The 16,395-nt window shown below is 40.6% G+C and overlaps 1 protein-coding gene across 1 annotated transcript in view; it reads right to left on the reverse strand.

Moving 5' to 3' along the window:
- The window catches only part of LOC116680494 (uncharacterized), a 27,152-nt gene extending 26,222 nt beyond the window's left edge, over positions 1-930 (reverse strand). Inside the window, exon 1 of the mRNA XM_032509498.1 lies at positions 835-930. The gene's annotated coding sequence lies outside the window, so the exon portion shown is untranslated. The remainder of the gene's footprint in view (positions 1-834) is intronic.
- Positions 931-16,395: the final 15,465 nt, after the last annotated feature.

The following is a 16,395-nucleotide window of genomic DNA, read 5'->3' on the forward strand; positions in this document are numbered from 1 at the left end:
ACCATGTGCAAACACAAAAAACAAACAAGCCATACTGAATCTTAGTCATTAATCAGAAGCTGTAAGTTAGCATGGGTTCAGGTATTTTAAAAGCACTTCCTGTGTTAAATCTACACTGAAGTGAATGACAAACCTCTTGAGCAAGACTCGGGAAAACATGGCTGCTGTGTGCAAAAATCGACCACAAGTGACCAAAAACAACAAAAACTGAGCTGAAAAAAACAACTAGAACTGAAAAAGGAATTTAATAAGATTAGCTATTGGGATTTGGGGCCTTAGGAATTGGCTTCAATGCAAACACACTCTCCCTAATCAATTAATAAACGAATAACAGTGAAGTAAAAACAAAGTGTAAAAAAAAGGAAATATTAGATAGAAAATTTAAAATTGTGATAAAAAAGACAATCATGTGAAAAAAAGGTGAAATTCATAATCTGCAACTCACTCATCACATATATCTACATTACTGTACAGATTAACAATATTTACTGTTTTTCCTGATGCGAAAAGGCATACACATGTGAAAAACATTGTGAAAGTTGACCCTATAACTGCTTTAGTCATAAGCCTATATTTAAAATCATGCAAAACTGGATTTTGAGGAGACAAACCTCTTGAGCAAAACTGCGGGAAAAAATGGCTGCTGTGTGCAAAAATCTGACCACAATTGACTAAAAATGACTAAAACTGAGCTAAAAACAAACTAAAACTGAAAGGGAATTAATAAGATTCAAGCATATGGGATTTGGGGCTTTGAGATAAAAGACATCTTCGAATCTCAAATCCAGCCATTACACTAAGCAAGTACACACAGGTTTTAAAGCAAAAAACTACCTTTGATGGGGTTGATGTATCTCCAGAAACACAACGCTTTCTCCTTCTGCAGTCTTACGTGATTTTGTGCATCACAAATGGGGTCTAGTCTGCCTCGCCTCACTGTAAAATATATGTCAAGTCAGTCCTTAAAAATATACAGCATTATCAAAAACTCATTTAGGTTTGGTATTATGCTAGGCACCGACACAGCTCAAGCCAGACGTGCCCATCAGGCAGCAGTTCAGGGACAAGCAATGATGACATTTGCTTCAATCTTAGACCAGAGGGATATTCCAGACAGGAGGTTCAACAAACTCTGAGTCCAACCCTGAGATGAGGGAAACTCTGGCTTTTTTGTTTCAGGAAAACCTCCAACTAAGAGTCAGTTTTATGGTAAACGAGCCTGTGAACCTAACCTGGTCGGGAGGAGGGTTCTTTGAGTTTCTCTCGTCTCTCTCTAACACAGCGCTCTTTCATTTCCTCATTCATTCATTCAATCTGTACCAGATGAAATTTACCACAGTTTGTTATCTACATGAATGAAAAAACAGTAACAGTAAAATTAACTGTGTTAAGCAGAATATAAAACTTTTTATTTTCTAAAAATATGGCATTTTCTTGTGTCGACGGTCCCGTTGATGAAAAAGCTGCTTACTTTGCAGGGGGTCATGTGGGGAGATGATATTAAAGCCCCGACATTTCAGCGTGACCGCTCTTAAATGTTTTAAACTTTTTGTAATGTTCCCTGGACACAAACCAGTAATAGCCATTAAAAATGAGTTCTGCAGTCGGTTATTATTTAATTATTATTATATTATTATTATTATTATTTAATGATGTAAACCTTTGAAATTAAAAGATTATTTAATATAATTAGGTAATGATGTTGCTGTATTTCCGTCAACCAGTTTGTTGTGGTTGTTAATGGTAACATCGTGTCGTGGCTCCATTCATCCTGCCTTTATTGTGGTTGTGCGCGGGCGTGATCGAACTACTCCGAGTTGATTGACCAAACTCATATCAGCTGTTCTGAAACCGACAACTTAGTTTCCCATCTCAGGGTAAATCTACTCAGACATCAGGGTTTGTTAAACCTCCTTCTTGATGGAACCCAGGTCTAAACTCGGTACAAAACTAGTTTATATGCCCATAACGATAATTCGCGAATATAGAGCAACAATATGTATGCAAAAACAACAAACCCCTCAAATGAAAGCGGTGCCTCCGCAGGGACATTCTAAAACGTGAAACGTGAAAAAGCTTAACGTGGTTAATGTATCTAAACAACGATCAATCATCAACATATTTATCATGGCTATATCTTGTCATGAACCCTTAAGCCTGTCAAAAAAACGAAACTCAAATCCAACGATTATAGAAGTTAGCTCACGTTAACGTTTTCTCTTCATTGGTGTCTATGGCGAGGAAAGGCTTAACGTGAAAAAGCTTAACGTGGCTTAATGTACCTAAATAACGATCAATTATTAAAAATTTTCTCTCACATATTGCTCCTCATAACCAGTGAAAACTGTCAAAAAAATCGGACCCAAAGTCCTATGGACGGTAGCTGACATTAAGGTGTCTGCTTCATTAAGGGATGTAAGGAAAAGCTTAAAGTGAAAAAGCTTAACTTCACATATTATATCACCATATTTCTCTCACATATTGCTCCTCTTAACCAGTAAAACTGTCAAAAAAGAGGAGCAATATGTGAGAGAAATATGGTGATGATTGATCGTTGTTTAGGTACATTAAACCACGTTAAGCTTTTTTAAAACGTCCCCCTCCGCAGCTTCCATCGCTCGCGAGCAAAGCCATGTACAACAGAGCGTCCGAAAGCCAGCAGCCAAACCGCTACAAAAAGCCAATTGCTTCGCCGAATATGACTGAAACCCTGACAGTAACTGTGATGACAGAATTAGCTTACCAGCTAGCTGCAGTGCTAAAGCCGTTTACACCAGCTCCACTCCGGCTAACAGACGAGATGCAAACAACGGGAGACACGTTCTCCCGTGACACAAAAAGGGACACTGCGTTTTTTTAAAACACAAAACCAACAAAATGCCCTCTCCCACAAACCTAGCTTCACAGCGGAATGGGGTTCAGGCCAGGGGAGGGAACTACTGGAAGTCAAACGTCGCGTTCAAGATCGTCTTGTTAAACGGTTTAAAAAACACAGACAGGATTTGAAGTGCTATTTCTATTTCAATCAAATTAACGCTTGTCATTTCCTTCGACGGTCGAAACATCCGCGTTCACACAAAGAGGCTGAAAGGGTGGCCAAGATTTTTCTAAGCTGGGCTATCCCTGATATCGACATAACACCGTCAGTCTCTTCATCGCTAGCTAGCTAAACAAAATGGATTTTACTCTTTCAGAAGCTAGCGCTGTTAGCTAGCTGACAGCGGATCCAGTGAATCCAGATCCAGCATTAACATTCATTCATGCTGGCAATAGATAAGATAGAATGTAGACCAGCAATAAGAAAAGAATAGAGAACAATAAATAATTAGTACAAAAAAAAAGTAAGAAATATGTAGTAAAATAGTCATGACCTACATTATTTACACAAGTAAATTATTATTAATTATATAAACTAAAGCTTCTTTAAGTCCATCAATGCTGTCAGTCATATATTTATAAAATATAAAATATGAAAGTCTTACTTTTCGAAGTTCATCCCGTCTTCCCGGCATGTCCACACGCAAGCCCGCTGAATTTCCCGCGTGTGTGGTAAAATTGGCGCGTCATTGTGTGTATTTTCGCGGAAACGTGTATAACTTGCAATGTCTCTTGCAGCCTCTGGGGCGCTGTTGGACACACACGTCTTGGTCTCACAAACCCATCCTGCCTTGTGAGACCAATATGTATGAACATCAGAAAGGCAGGGGGTGGCCATACTGTAAGTGAACAACTATATTAACTGTTAGCACTAGATCTATGTAATCACAATGTATTCATAATGCCTTATATAATTAATATTCAATAGTTATAGCATCAAAAAGATTTATGTTTACGAGACCATCAAAATCGGTTCCGTAACCGATTGGTCTCGTAATGCTGGTGAGTAAACCTGAAATTGGTCTTGTAAACCATGTATGCCTACACACACACACCACACACACACACACACACACACGCACGCACGCACGCACGCACGCACGCACGCACGCACGCACGCACGCACGCACGCACGCACGCACGCACACACACACCAGAGCTCTCCCCTCCTGCCATTAATCGCTGCTGCCCATACGCTCTGTCAGTTAGCAGCTGTATAAGCCATTAGGCCAGTGCTACTCACCCTGTTAGGACCACCACAAAGTCCATTACATTCCAGCCATTACGTAGATAGGTTCCTTTGTGAAAGGCAAAGCCCAGGGCGATGATCTTGATGCCAGCCTCAAAACAAAATATCCGATAAAATAGGGCTCTGTGTCGTCCTGTTAAAAAAAGAAGAGTAGAGTTAGGAGGATTCTAAAATCACAGACTTCCATCTGGCGTCTCAATACAATCTAAATTGGCCAGTCAATGTCATCAACCTCCAATAACATTTAGGGTCCATATGATGTTCCTTAACAGCTTAAGATTCAATGTCCCATGAGCATCTACAACGCTGTATCAGATGCTTCATCAAGAACTCTTAGGAACTAGTAATAGTGAGGACACTGAAGTCATGTCCTCTGATTGACAAATTACCCATGGTGCATATAAGGGGATTCCAGTATTAATAGATCCAGTATATTTCAAATGAGTTAGTTGATTTGTTTTTTTAGATACATTGTTTTTGGTGTGAGGAGGTATTAAAAACCCTGCTACGGCCTGTCCAGTAACCACATTGCAGTACTTCAATTCCTTTTTTCTTAAGAAAGCTATCAGGTCAACTAAACAATGAATTAATTAATAGAGAAAATAAGAGGCAGATTAATCAATAATGAAAATATTGTTAGTTGCAGCCCTACCACACACAGCTCCCTGACAAGAGTCAAGACACACTAATTTGTCTCCAGAATGCTTATTGAGGTTATAGATAATAGTTTGGTAAGGTAGAAAAGCTGTATAGGAGGTTATATAATGCAGGGACACTATCCTGATGACACATTTGATCACGTCATATCATCACAAACTCTGTGGTATGTCCATCAGATAGGGTTCAGCCCCTCTCAGGGAGTGGATCGATGAAAGCGGGCAGCTCAGAGGCTGCTTTGGTTCCAGGAGTGACATTTTATTCGTATTCGTAACAGCACTGCCCCTGCCACCACCAACTCTTTGATTTGACAGAGCGGTTCACGGCAGTTGTTTCTTTAGTGGAAAGATTCAACACGAGATCTGGGGTGGGGGAAGGGCGTAGCAGGGGTAACCTGAGGTAATGACACACAGGGGGATCAAAGGCAGCACTGCAGGGCTCTGACTGCTGAGGAAGGGCCGAAAAAAAATGAAACGTCATTCTTCTTTGTTTTTAAAACAATGTTTAACATAAATCCAAATGTTGAGCAGTTCATAAAGAAGAACTATTGCTGCATGTTTTCCGCTCATATTTTACATTTTTTTACTTTCACTTAAGGCACTTTGGCTTTTAAATTTCCAAATCCATTAACACTTTTTCAGACAGAGCAAAACATCACAGTGTGGGGATCTTTACTATTCTATGAGACATGAAGAGCTGTACAGAAGGAAATGGAAAGCAACTTACCAAACGCTCTGACATTGGTGTTTTGTCTGACGCCGGTAGGTGTTGCTCCAAGGCCAGCACAATGCAGTTTGCAATAATGGTGGCCAGGATCATGTACTCAAATGGAGTGAAAATGTTAAGGAACTCTCATGGAAATCAAATGCAATGGTCTCTACGCATGCAAACACAAATCACACCATTAAACCAACACATCCAATTCAATACAATCAAATTCCAATGAAAAATGGAAAGAAAATCCTCCCTAAACTCCAAAAACACTACTGGACACATACTTTTTCACCTAAGTTGTTGCGTTGTGTTTGGTGGTGCGTTTTTCCAACAAATACTAAGACATAAGGTCTAATAATAAGACATAAGGTCTAACAATAAGATATATGGTCTAACAATAAGACATAAGGTCTAACAATAAGACACAAGGTCTAACATGAACACATGACACACATTTTTTGAAGCAGCAGTTAAATTTCATAGCAGATATTTTGGCTAGCTCATGCATTAATAATAAATATCAGCTTTGGTGTCAGTTTTTTATAATTAAAAGACAAGAGCTTCTTTCTGTCATACAAGGAGAAATCCATGAAAGAGGCAACAAACTATAAAAGCCCAGAATGCAATGCTGCAATAAAATAAAACATACTGCATGGGATCTTTCATTAGAGCATCCACTCCCATCAGCCCCCACCCTGCCTCATTAAAGCTGACTTTCAAACCCCACAGACCTAATTTAAGATGCAGACTTCCTGTTAAATTTTTAAAGTCACAAGCCCAGGCTGAGATTACCCTGATTACATCACCAGGGTCATTTTCTCAGACTGTGGAAAGCTCCCTCCAGAGCAACAGAAGACATTACATAACAGTTGTCAGCGGCTGACTAGTCCTCACGAGCAGTTAAAATGAACTTAATGCGTCCATTTGGTGGCTTTTCCTTTTAACGCCAATATCCACAAACTAGTTGGTGAGCTAGTTGTATGTATACTTTAGACATACAGTCCTCCCTAAAAGCAAGTTCCCACATCTTCTCTTTTCCTGTCAATTAAAAGATGTTGGGACCCTCATCAGTATGTAACATTCCTGCAGTATTGTATAACAGGAGAGTTTATTATTCTTATTTTTTCAAGATATTATACACCAAGTTGTGCAGATTATTGGCTATTCCAACATCCCCTCAGGACAGTTCCAGCTCTGCCAGGAGGAGGACATCCGCAGGAGAGACAGCTGGCCACTGGGCCTCCAGATGCTCGGGGCCACAATAGATCCTCCTGCAGTGTTGCAATGATTGCTCTGCATCAGGATAAAGGGCTCAGTTATGCACTGCATCAATCTCTGCTCAGCACCGGGGGTAACCAACCAGTGTCTTCCAACACCTATAACACTCATTAACATATGACAGCTTTTCCCCAGAAAGTAGGATTTGAAAGCTGCATCCTGCTGCATTTTATTGCGACAGCCTGTGTGTCTGGTGTCACACCCATGCAGTTTGCCACCGCCTTGGTGCTGAGGCCAGCGTGCCGTTTGCTGGGAGTTCAGCACCCTGGAGAGCACCATCTGCAGACTACAGCCTTCACAATGAAACGTCAGAGACAAGGGTCTACCAAGTAAACCTGCACAACAGTGTCGTCAAGAAGTCCATAAAACAGCTTTAAACCTCCATGTGTGTTATATCTTAACCCAAGTAATCAATTCATCATGAGGACAGAACGAGTTGATGCCTGTTGATGCCTGACCCGAGGTTTCATTCAGTCTGCCCACAACAGAAATCTTCCTGGATTAAGAGCACACATTCTTTTTCAAATGAGAGTAAGAAAATAAAAATACCTCAACAAGAAACCCATGTAGTAGAACACGTGGCATAAAACAAATTTATAAAATTAAGTCAAACATAAGTTAAAAAAACACCAAGCAAATCCACTGATTCTTCCCAAAGAGGTCTAGCTTTTGGTAATTGCTAATCAATTTTCTATCGGAGTTGTCTTTTCTCTGAGGAGAAATATAGTTAGATAGTGTATCATTACCTAAACAGCCTACATCTTCTGCCGGTAAACAAAGGACCTTAAATAGACATAATGATCACGGGATGGACCGACGTGTATGATGGTTGGACTAGACCGTAAGGATATGGCCATTCCGTGATCTTTTGGCATATTTCCGTATGATATTATCCTCACTGAAGATGAACAGAGAGCGGTTAACGGAGAGGCAGCTGTGTTTGACTGGAATGGGGTTGTAAATAGCCATGGTCCTGGCTCTCTGGGCCATCGTCTGCTTGTACATCCTCTGGACCCCCGGAGGCCCCGGCAGCCGGCTGGCCCCCCTGGCCGGGCCCGCGGGGCACATGCCTCCATAGCGGCTAGACAGTTCGTCATCAAATCGAGCCATTCTGGGATAGCACAGATCTTTCTGGAGAAACCAAAACTGACACCTGACAATAAATGGAGAAGAAGCATCCCAACACACACTGCCCCGTCGCCCAGGTCCTTTAGGTGCGTGTAACGTTCACGAACATAAGAGTCAAACATTCGCAACAAATCAAAGAGAGGGAGGCTTTTTCATCAACGTTAGTGTGTCACCGCCTCGTCTCTGCTGCTTCCCATGCTGTCAGTCTCCCCGATATGAAATTGTTGCTCAAAGTTTAGATTGTCAGATTCCATGATGCATCATTTTTCATGGTGTCTTCAGTTGGCTGCCCTGGTCCTTAGAAGGAGCTGGAATTTAGTCCGTGCTACAGAAAACTGCTTTAATTACAACGGATAAAATACCGCGAACCGTCCGAATATATGTTTCTCCAGAAAGCCTACACACACACACAACACAATTGCTGTTCCCTAAACACTTGTTTCCATTTCGAGTTCAACGCTAACAGGTTCTTCTTTGAACTGTCTCGCGGTCCCACGGCCAGGTGAGAAAAACGAGCCGCCGTCAGCTTCCTTGTGTCGGCGGAGGAGAAGTTTCCGTAAACTCGCCGTTAACGTACTTTCTCCACCGCTCCCCATCCACGGAGAACACGCCAGCCAGGGCTCCACCTTGACCAGCCCTGTTTCCATAGAAACAGGGAGGAGAGAAGAAATACAAGACTTCCGTGATAACTGTCAAATAAGAGTGATAATAAAAAGATTATGAGCTAAGTGGGTCCAGTCAAAGATCGTGTCTGGTCCATCCGGTAAAAGCTTAGCTCTGAGCAAAATGAGTTGCAAGTCTCGGACCCATAACTCAAATATCCAATTTTAAAAATGCATTAATCAAAATTAACCAAATTATTGCTTAACTGACTATACAATTATAACATAGAGACTTTGAGACGTTTGAGTTAGGCTATATTTATTAATTCACAGGTTAGGTAGGCTCTGTAGCTAAATGACAACGGAAATGAAAGAGTAAAAGTGAAGAAGTCTGGAAGGCTTATGGATTACCATCAGCTAAATAATTTAAAGCTTAGGCCTACTTATGTTATGTCATTTAATTAATTGAAGTATTTTATTTAAAAAAAAATGTTATAAAAATGTAATTTTAATCCCATGAAATTTGTTAAAAATATAGTATTATAGCTCTTAACAAGTGGAACGTTCCACTTGTTAAGAGCTTTGTATTGTTTGGGAAACAAAAGATAAATTAGTGTCTGGTTGAGTTAAGGTGAATCTGTGAATTCATTTGAAGATATTTCCCCTCTCGGAACTATAGCTTTATATAAGTATACATATATATAAGTACATATTTAAGAAATTTTATTGCAAATTGTAAGGAGTTTTGAAATAACTTCACACCAAACAAACTATCTAATAAAATGTCAAATTATTAAAGCCATTTACAAGTGTGATTTATATAATTCTTTGGCATTTAATGAGCTTATCGATGCAACTAAATACAAGAAAGAATCTGTTTAGTTGGTGATCACTATAATGTCCAGAGGAGGAGCACAAACATAGTGACCTGTAAGCCAACCTAATATTTTGGCAGCAGGTCTGGCACAGTAGTCAGCTGTTGCCTTCAGGGCATTCTAGCAGTTCTCAGTAAAATGAGGAATCATTTAATGTCACCAATTTCAAAATGATCTCAGATGGAGAACCTAGAAGAATGACTGATCATTTCACATTCAACTCTTATTTTACCACCTACAGTGGGGGCAGTCTCTTCATTTAATATTCAGACAAAGTGGCCAAAATTATGTGGACATCTCTGTCCATGTACTTAAATGTGCTCTTGATCTGGGGCTGTTTTTCGTGGCGTGGTCCAGGGGAAAGGAATATTTTTTCTAGGCTGAAAAAGTTACATTAATTATATTAAATGGACAAATGTATGTGAACATACTGTGTACTGTTGGTTTAAGTCTGTTTTTCCGGTTTGGGGTCGATTAGTTCCAATAAAAGGGATTTGTTAATTCTCCAGCATACAATATTTTAGAGTAGTTCTTTCACTGTGTCAACAGTTTGTTTTCCCTTATAACATGACAATGTCCCCACAAAGCCAACTCCAAGGAGAATATTTTTCCCAGTTTGGCATGGAAGAAGTGACTGGCCTGCACACAGCACTGACCTTAACCCTCTCCAATGCATTTGGGATGGAACTGGAACAACAACAGTCAGCCAGACGTGATCACCCAACATTAGTGCTGGAACTCAAAAGGCTACATTTACACTGCCACATTTGGGTTTAAAAAGAAACATCTTAGGCCTTGCCTTACGCTTAGAAGCCACAATGCATGACGTAATCTCTGCTGATCAGACTGGTTTTATCTTGGGGCGCCATTCATTTACAAATGTCCGCCGGCTATTGAATACTATTCACTCCCTGCACTCAATGCGGTCCCCGAGGTGGTCATCGCACTTGATGCAGAGAAAGCCTTTGACAGGGTAGAATGGGGATATTTACTTACATGCCTGAAGAAATTTGGTTACGGTCCTAACTTCGTCTCATGGATTAAAATTTATATACCTCACCCAAGGCCTCAGTAATTACAAATGGTAGGCGCTCTCGGTATTTTCGACTGTCAAGAGGCACCCGTCAGGGCTGCCCTATCAGCACTGCTATTTGCCCTGGCCATAGAGCCCTTGTCCATTTCACTCAAATCATTACCTTGCTAAGTGGAATCCAAAGGGGGGGGGGGGGGGGGGGGGGAGCATAGAGTCTCTCTGTACGCAGATGATTTATTATTGTATGTATCAGACCCTGTTTCAAGTGCCCCCCATGTGATTCGTGCCTTGAGGAGATTTGGTGCTTTCTCTGGGTACAAACTGAATTTAGTAAAAGTGAATGTTACCCTGTTAATGACCTGGCTCTTCAAATACAAGACAACATTCTACCTTTCAGAATGTCTAGGAACGGCTTTAGATATTTGGGCATCAACATTACAAGGACATCAGAAGCTTTACAAGAAAACTTTATCCGTTATTTGAGAGAGTCAATCAGACCTGGACAAATGGAAGACACTTCACTTATCTTTAGCAGGAAAAGTGAATTGTATAAAAATGAATGTGCTTCCCAAGTTTCTCTACCTGTTTCAGTGTATTCCACTTTACCTCCCTAAAATCTTACTTTAAATCTATTGATAAGATCTTCATTCATTTTGTGGGGCGGGAAGAAACCTAGAATACGACTGGAACTGTTACAGAGGCCTAAAATGCAGGGTGGCTTAGCTCTTCCAAACTTTTTATTATTATTGGGCCTCAATGTTCAAAAAATCATGCACTGGCTCCACACTCCGGATACAGACTGGTGCCATTTTGAAGCTGCATCTTGCACTTCAACTTCTCTCGGAGCTTGGTCACCTCCACCTTTCCCATCTCTATTTCTCAATTCACAGACAATCCAGTAGTCGTAAATACCCTTAAAATATGGTTCAACTTAGACGTAGCTTCGGGTTCAATAATCTTCTCATCTAAGTCCCATACATAATAACCATCTTTTTCTCCAGCTAGATTAGACTCTGAATTTACTTTCTGGCAAAGCCAAGGTATTACAGATTTAAAGATATGTATATAAACGGTATCTTCCCTAGCTTGATGACCTACACATAAATTGACCTCCCACGATCTAGCCTTTTCCGATATTCCCAAGCCCGTCACTTCCTTCAGCATCATGATCCCAACTTTCCATATGTACCATCATTTTCAGGTTTAGACGCCCTGTTAGAAACTACTTTCAACTTAAAGGACTATTTCAAGAATCTACAACTGTATATCTTCCTTTAAAAATACGACTCTTGCAAAGATCAAGTGGACTGGGAGAATGAGCTGGGAGGGGGCTTGAAGAAGGCATTTGGACAGTGCTCTGCTAAGAGTGAATGACAGCACTTCATGTGCCAAATTAAGTATAATACAATTTAAGATTGTACATCGCATCCACTATTCCAAAGACAGACTTGCTAAAATATCCTGACATAGATGCAACCTGCGACAGATGTCGAACCACTCCTGCCGACCTGACCCATATGGTTTGGTCGTGCTCGGCCCTAGCATCGTACTGGTCTGTAATCTTTAAAACACTGTCAGAAGCCCTTGGTATTGACACTACAACCTAATGCAGTAATGGCCATATTTGGCACTACTGACAGTAGATACTCGACAATAAGGAAAAAAGATAAAACCATCATTGCTTTTACAACATTGCTTGCACGCAGGAGAATTATTGCATTGGAAAGCTAAACATCCACCAATGTATCTCTGTGTTTAATGACCTAATGCAGCTCTACAGTTAGAGAAAATAAAATACACTCTCAGGGGGTCCAGGGACAAATTCTTTTCTGTCTGGGGTTCAGTGCTGAAGTATTTGGGTAAGCTTAAAACTGTGCCCACTTAGCAACCGTCTAGCACTTACGTTGTGTTATTCGTCCATGAGAACTATAGTGTGCAGTACATAATTTCTACAATGGTGAGCTTACGTTTATTTATTTTTTTTGTTTATCTGTGTTCCTTTTTATTACTCAGTACACTATATATTACTATAACAAGCTTTACTTTCTGCGCTACACATCTGCTCCTCTGCCAAGGTCACCAAAACAAAAGGAAGACCACAACAAAGTGCGGCAGTGATCCAGCACAGCCCCGCCCCTGTGCAAAGATTTGACCATGGGAGACCAGAGAGCAGAGACACGAAACCTCAATCCACTCTTCACCGTCCAGCACCCCTCAAACCTTCCCAACCCCGAAACTTCTGAGGATTCACGCTGTCTCTACTGATGTCTCCACACACCCTTTCCCTTATTTCCCCATCAATTATGCACCCCTTCCTACCCCATGGCTCAACCCCGGGCAAAAGTAAAACGCCAAGCACCACTACAGGATGTCAGAAAACTCCTTCCCCCCAGACTGATAAGGACGCTTGTGTGCAAAATCTGGCAAGCACTATCTGATAGTGCCGGGCTTGGCTGCAGGACTAGTGATACTAATGACTCTTTCAAGACAAGCCCGGGCCCTGTGGATTCAATTCTTCCTCAATTTCTGTTGTGATAGGTAATAGGAAAAAGAATGGTGAATAAGCACTTAACTGCAAACTTAGCAAAAGATCCATTCCTCGTCAGCTACAGCCTGTCCCAAAAAATGAAAACACTCTAACACTAGCCTTACTAACGTCAGGGTCTTGGCAGGAAAATCATTTTTAATCAATGATTTTATTACTAAGCACAATCTAGATTTATGTTTTTAACTGAAACTGGTTAGACCATAATAACAGCGCTGCTGTTCTCATCGAGTCAGCTCCCCCTAACTCAGTTTATGAGTGAGAATAGAGTGAATAAGAAAGGAGGTGGAGTCGCCATTTTGTTTAATGACTCATTCCACTGTACGCAAAATGTTATGGAATTTGTGGTTTCTTGAATATGTGCTCTTCAATTAAGATCTTCCCCTCAAGCGATGTTTCTAAAGATCTACAGGCCACCTAAATATTGTGCAACCTTCATTGATGACTCACTGAAATGCTGTCTATTATCTGCATTAACTTTGATTGTGTAATCATTGCGGGTGATTTAACATTCATGTTGACAGCCCAGGACAGGGGACAAAAGAGCTGTGTTGTGTTTTTGAGAACTATGGACTGACTCAGCATGTGACGGAGCCAACCACAATAAGGGGCACACTCTGGACTTGATTGTCTCCAAAGGTCTGAACATTCCAAGGTTGTGGTGACTGACGTTGCTCTCTCAGATCATTCCTGTGGTTTCTTTAACGGCACTATCTCTGTGACCAAAAGTGTCCAACAAAGATAATCAGAAAAGTATATCACTGAAAAACACCAGTGACAAATTATACAGCTTTTCTCCTCCAAACCAGCCCTCTCTGGGCTATCCCCCAGGTGAGCTTGTAGATAATTTCAACTGTAAAATTACAAATGTTATTGATGCCATGCTCCCACTAAGGTCAAAGTTGTCTCTGGTAAGAAAAGACTCATGCTGGAAATGTCCTACTGGTGAGAACAGAAAAAAGAGAGTGTAGGAAAGCTGAACGAAGGTGGCGAAAAAACAAATCTCCTGGTCCATTATAAACTATAAGAGAGACTTCGCAGTTATAATTTGGAACTGAGGAATGCAAGAAGGTCCTTTTCTCTGATATTATTCTAGAAACAATAATAATTCCCGTGCTTTTTGCTACTGTTGATAGGTTAACAAACCTCCAGTACCAGTAGCATCTGAACTTTTATCACCAAGGCTGCAATGACTTTGCCTCCTTCTTCAAAGACAAAATTCAAAAGATTAGAAAACAGTCAGTGCCTCCATATCAAGTCCAGGATTGTGTTGTCAAGTGTTCAAGCAAAAATAGTTCCAATATGACCAGAATTTCACACGATCAAACATACAAAACTGGAGGACATTATTCAACATCTGAAAACCTCGACCTGTGCCTTGATTTTTACCAACGGGACTTTCAAAATGTTCCAATTGTTGACTTCTGATCTCTACAGATTGTGAACACATCTCTTCTTTCAGGTATCTTTCACAGGCCTGAAAACGCAGTAATCAAGCCACTCTTAAAAAAAGAAACTAGACAAGTCACTAATGAGCAACTATAGGCCAATATCAAACCTTCCGTTTTAAGTAAAATCATTGAAAAAGTAGTCTTCAACAACTCAACCATTTCTGTCACTAAGCAACAGTTTTGATACCTTTCAGCGGGTTTCCGACCACACCACAGCACTGAAACGGCTCTTGTCAAAGTCTTTAAGACATTCCACCTTAACACAGTAATGGCAAAATTCAATCTTTAGTATACTTGATCTAGTGCTGCATTTGACACGGTGACCATGACATACTACTAGAACGATTGGAAAACTGCGTTGGCCTTTCTGGCTCAGTACTAAACTGGTTGAATCCTACTAAAGAATAGGGATTACTTTGTGTCTATAGGTAATTATGCATCTGAGGTACAAATATGACGTGCGGAGTTCCGCAAGGCTCCATTTGGGGCCTCTTCTGTTTAAATCTACATGCTTCCACTGGCTCAGATTATGGAGAAAAACAAAATAGTTACCATAGTTATGCGGACGACACAACAAAATGACATAAACTTATCGCCAGGGGACTATAGTCCAATACAAAACTGGACTAAGTGCATCGAACAAAATTAACGGACTGGATGTGCCAGAACTTTCTGAAATTAAATGAAGGAAAAACTGAGGTGGGTGTTTTGGAGAAGAGAGGAACGATTAAAAGTCTGCGCTCAGCTTCAAACAACAATGTTAAAAAACCACAGACAAAGCCAGAAATCTTGGTGTGTCATGGACTCAGACCTGAACTTTAACAGCCATTAAGACAATTAAAGTCAGCCTACTATCACTTAAGAATATATCAGGGTTAAAGGACTTATGTGTCAACAGGATTTGGAAAAAAACTGTCCATGCCTTTATCTTCAGTAGACTGACTACTGTAACGGGGTCTTTACAGGTCTCCATAAAAATCAATCAGGACAGCTGCAGCTGAGTCAGAACGCTGCTGCTCGAGTCCTCACTAAGACCAAGAGACTGGATCACATCACTCCAGTTCTGAAGTCTTTACACTGGCTTCTGTGTCTCAAAGAATTGATTTCAAAGTACTTTGCTAGTTTTATAAATCACTTAACGGTTTAGGTCCAAATATATGTGCTCTGCTACTACACTATGAACCACCAGGACCTCTCAGGTCATTGGGACAGGTCGGTTTCTGTCCCAGAGTCAGAACTAAACAGGGGTGGAAGCAGCTTTCAGTTTCTATGCTCTCATATCTGGAATAACACTCCCAGAAACATGTAGATCGCGCTACTCTCAGTTCTTTTAAATCAAGGCTGAAGACCTTCTATTTGATGCTGCCTTCTTTAAATGACTAATCATTTCTTTAAATTTCTTATGATGCACTGTAATTTTATTCTTTGTTTATTTTCTCTTTTTTTTTAACTGTCTATTCTGTGTTTTACGGTTTTTAATGCTGGTGATTTTAACTGTTTACTTGTGTGTTATACTGTTTAACTGATTTTGTGTAAAGCACTTTGAATTGCCTGGTTGCTGAAATGTGCTATACAAATAAAGCTGCCTTGCCTTGCCTTGCCTTATTATGTTGCTATTGTCATTGTTTATTATTATCCTTTATACTTTTTGGATGGGGTCCGACTTGTTACGGGAGTAGGGGGGGGGGGGGGGAGGGGGGTAATAACTCATACAAAACGATAACGTGGGACATTGTCCTTTGTGAATCTTATTTCTGTGTGCATATCCTGTACTATCAATGTTCAATAAAAAAACATATAAAAAAAAAAAAGAAACATCTTTGGCTGGCTTTATACCGCTCATCCCCCTGCTCTAGCGTTTCAGAGCCTCTAGACGGAGACCTCGGAAAAACTTCTGACCTGTTTTGATTTGAATCTGCGGGGTGTGTTGCAGTTCAACGGCCGCAAACGGAGACCTTCGGCAACACCGACACTGACGCCAATGGT

The sequence above is a fragment of the Etheostoma spectabile genome, unplaced genomic scaffold (assembly GCF_008692095.1).
Source record: "Etheostoma spectabile isolate EspeVRDwgs_2016 unplaced genomic scaffold, UIUC_Espe_1.0 scaffold00018478, whole genome shotgun sequence".
In the NCBI taxonomy this organism is placed as follows: domain Eukaryota; kingdom Metazoa; phylum Chordata; class Actinopteri; order Perciformes; family Percidae; genus Etheostoma; species Etheostoma spectabile.